Genomic DNA, 4,415 nt, shown 5'->3' with positions numbered 1-4,415 from the left:
CCAGTTTGCCCGGCAGAAGTTGAGACACAGATGTAGAGAACAAACGTATGGACACCAAGGGGGGAAAACTGTGGTGGGGTGGGGATGGTGGTGTACTGAATTGGGCGATTGGGATTGACATGTATACACTGATGTGTATAAAATTGATGACTGATAAGAACCTGCAGTACAAACAAACTAACAAACAAACAAACAAAACAACTAATACTAAAAAAAACAAAAAGAAGGAATGAAATACTGACACACTCTACAGCATGGCTGAACCTTGAAAGCATGGTCTCACTGAAAGAAGCCAGACACGATAGGCCACATATTGAATGATTCCATTTCTATGAAATGACCCAAAGAGGTAAATCCATGGAGACACAAAGCAGAGCAGTGGTGACCAGGGACTGGGGTGACAGGAATGAGGAATGACTGCTTATGGGGGGGGGGGTGGGATTATCTCTTGTGTTGATGAAAATGTTCTAAAATTGGTTCTGGTGTTGGTTGCACAAGTCTGTGAATATACTAAAAACCATTGAATTGTGTACTTTAAATGGGAGAATTGTGTGATATATTATCTCAATAAAGTGGTTTATAAAAAAAAAACAAAAACCTTAGTTAGAAGACGGAAATTCAGAATCTTGAATAAGGGATATAAAGGTCAAATTTAAGAAGATGCAGTGTAATGTAGGGAAAAATGACATAAACAATGAAAAAAGTTAAATATTATCGTAATGGGAAGATAATAAATGGAAATCCAATTTAAGAATTATGAATTTCTTGAAAAATAAATCACAAGAATTGGAATAGAAGCAACAATCAAAAGATACAACTGAAGAACACTTGGCTTACACTGAAAATATAACTGCGTGTACAGATGTTAAAAAGAAAAGTACTGAATTTCTTACATACCCTAGAAAATTGAACTGTGAAGAAATAAATAAACTTAATGCATCTTAAAAATATAAATTAAGGAAAAAAAATAAGATACAACTATACATCTATTAGAATAAAGTGGGTAAAAACTGACAGTAGCAAGGTTGGTGAGAATACTGAGCAAAAGAACTTTCATTCGTTGCTGGTGGAAATGCAAAGTGGTACAGCTACTTTGGAATACAGTTTGCCAATTTCTTACAAAGTTAAACATAGTCTTAACATATGATACCGCAATTGCACTCCTAAGTATTTACCCAACTGATTCAAAAAGTTATGTCCCTCCAAAACCTGCACATGAATGATTATAGCAGCTTTATTCATAATAGCCAAAAATTGGAGGAAACCCAGATTTCCTTCAGTAGGTAAATGGATAAGCATACTGCAGTACATCTACATAATGGAATACTTATTTATTAATTAAAAAGAAATGAGCAGTCAAACCACAAAAAGACAGATGGATCTTAAAAATGTATTGCTAAGTAAAAGAAGCCAAACTTATAAGGCTTTTTAATGTATAATTCCAATTATCTGACATTTTGGAAAGGTAAAACTATAGCAAGAGTAAAAACATCAGTGGTTGCCAGGGTTATGGGGGAGAGTTGACTAGATGAAGCAAAGGTGATATTTTAGAGTGGCGAAATTCTTTGGCATGACATTGTAAGGGTGATACATGACACTATGCATTTATCAAAACCTATAGACTTTGCAACACAAAGAATGAACCTTAAAATAGTAATTTTAAAAATCAGAAGTTCAGGGGATCCCAAGATAGAATGTAGAATGTGACAAAATAATTTGACTGTTACAGGTATATGAAGCAAAGTGGGAAAAGATTCTGACCTAAGTAATTTTGGAAATGAGGGGCATCTGTAAGATGAAAGCAAAAAAACTGTATGTAAGCCCTGTACTCTAGTTAATAAAATTCTTTCTTACAGTTTACAGGTTAAGAATTCTGATACCACTATACATATATACTGGAATTGAAAAATTAAGTAAATTGATGGCAAATAGTAGGAACAAACTTTCTCACTTTTGGAGTGGGAGGTTATACACAGAAAGAAGAGGAGGCTAGAATAATCCACATGGTAATAGATTAGAGTTAAAGATACTAGTATGAGCTCATTTTTAGTTTACTTTCAATATAGATGGCTATATAGAAATATTTATAGTTATGTGTACATATATGGTTTAGTATACACACATATATTTCCTTGCTCTGTAAACTAATAGAACCGAGAAACAAGAACACCCCAGTAGCAATGAGCCCACCTACCACCCAGATCTTGGTTCCTAATACCATTCTCCAATAAAAGAAACCAGAGCTACATAGAGAAATGGCTGATTCTATAATAAGAACAAGAAATATACAGGATGAACATGGAGTATCTTTTAGTGCCAGAAAGTATGTGTGTGTGTGTGTGTGTGTGTGTGTGTGTGTGTGTGAGAGAGAGAGAGAGAGCCTAAATATCCACACTGATGAGGGTATATGTCAAAGGGACACAACATCCAACTGAAAGAACTCCCAGTGGCCAAAGTTGGAACAATTTGAACAACAAAATGAATAAAGTAGTAATGGGTTATTATTTAGTATAAAAGATAGCAATTAATGAGTCCATACTCATATAAATAAATAAAGCAGTAATGGATTATAATTCAGTGTAAAATATAGAAATTAATGAGTCCATATAAATAAATAATTGAATAAATAAATGTGAAGAAAGAGACAAATCTCTCATGCAGAATTCCAAGTCATTTATGTAGATACTCCTCCCTCAAGGAGCTGGAGCATAATTCCCCACTCTTTAAGTGTGGGCTACACATAGTGAGTGACTTCCTTCCAAAAAAAGAGGCTCTTGGGCTTCCCTGGTGGTGCAGTGGTTGAGAATCTGCCTGCCAATGCAGGGGACACGGGTTCGAGCCCTGGTCCGGGAAGATCCCACATGCCGCGGAGCAACTAGGCCCGTGAGCCACAACTACTGAGCCTGCGCGTCTGGAGCCTGTGCTCCCAACAAGAGAGGCCGCGATAGTGAGAGGCCCGCGCACCGCGATGAAGAGTGGCCCCCGCTTGCCGCAACTAGAGAAAGCCCTCGCACAGAAACGAAGACCCAACACAGCCAAAAATAAATAAATAAATAAATTAATTAAAAAAAAAAAAAAAAGAGGCTCTTGCCCTCACTTACTACCCTTGTTCTAGAGAAGTCTTAAGACCAGTGCCCCAGTGGTAGCAGTGACAACAGTTAGGCAATCCAAACTATGGACTCAGAAAAAACCACTGTGCTAAGAGTCAGGAGCCTCTGATTCTAACCTCCACACAACCGCTGAGCGAAGTGTCTGAATCTGAAGTATCTCATCTCTAAAGTAAAGATAATACAATTTACTGTTCTACAGTCAAGAGATTCAATACCAGATGATTTTTAAGTTTTCTTATAACTCTAGGATTTATGATGGCAGGAAGATGTGGTAATGACCTGGTTCTGTCCCTTTCTCTGGGTTCCCACTCTTACTCCAACTAAAGATTGGCTTGGATACTTTGACCCAAGGTAGACCTGCCAGAGTCTAAGAAAATTGTCAAGTCATGACTTCTCGGTCCCAAGTAGTAGTCCTGCAAATTCCCTTTTTCCTTTTCTAGTTCTTTTCCTGACATTTTCAGATCCTTGGCCTTGGAATCTGCATTGGATTTCATAAACTGTGATCAAATACCAAGGAAGTAAATAAAACAAAACTGATTCTGTCCCAAGAAAAGCAGAGAAGCTCTCAAATTTAACTCTGGGCGACAACAGGATGTTCATCTTAGCTTACCTGTTTCCAACATCAGCAGGTAGCAAGATTCTTTACATTTCCAAAATAAATGCCAAAGCAACTGCTGAAAGCCAAAGTTAAGAAGGGTAAAGTGTTTGGTACTGAAAATCAAAAAAGCTTTACAATTAGCAACAGCTAATGCTGCGTAGTTGTTTGAAATGTGCTTTTCTTATGTTCTGGTGGTGCCATTAATGAGGAGAAGGGATGAGGGGTCACCAGTTAAGTAGGAGAGCTGGACCAAGGGGTGGGCCAGCTGGGCAGCTGCTGAGGTCAGTAGTATACATGGAGCACTGAAACTTTGCACCACTAGACTATCTGGGAAAGTGATGAGATGGAGCAAATTGTGTTGACCAGGACTCCTTTCAGGAAGGTTATTGGATGTGTTCAGAAGGAACATTTGATAGGCTGCCTGGGACAAAGAGGAACATATCCAATTCCTGGAGGAATGTCAAATAAGCAGCTCATTTTTTTAAATGTTTTTTTTATTGTGGTAAAAGTCACATAATATGAAACATATTATTTTAACCATATTTAACTGTACAGTTCAGTGACACTAAGTACATTCACATTGTTGCGCAACTCTCACCATCATCCATCTCCCAAATTTTTCACCTTCCTAGACTGAAGCTCTGTCCCCTTTAAACACTAACTCCCCATTTGCCCTGCCCGCCCACCCCCACCCCTCAGCCCCTGGC

Source organism: Balaenoptera borealis (genome assembly GCF_965194805.1).
Source record: "Balaenoptera borealis genome assembly, chromosome: 7".
Lineage (NCBI taxonomy): Eukaryota > Metazoa > Chordata > Mammalia > Artiodactyla > Balaenopteridae > Balaenoptera > Balaenoptera borealis.
This window is presented reverse-complemented; position numbering follows the sequence as displayed.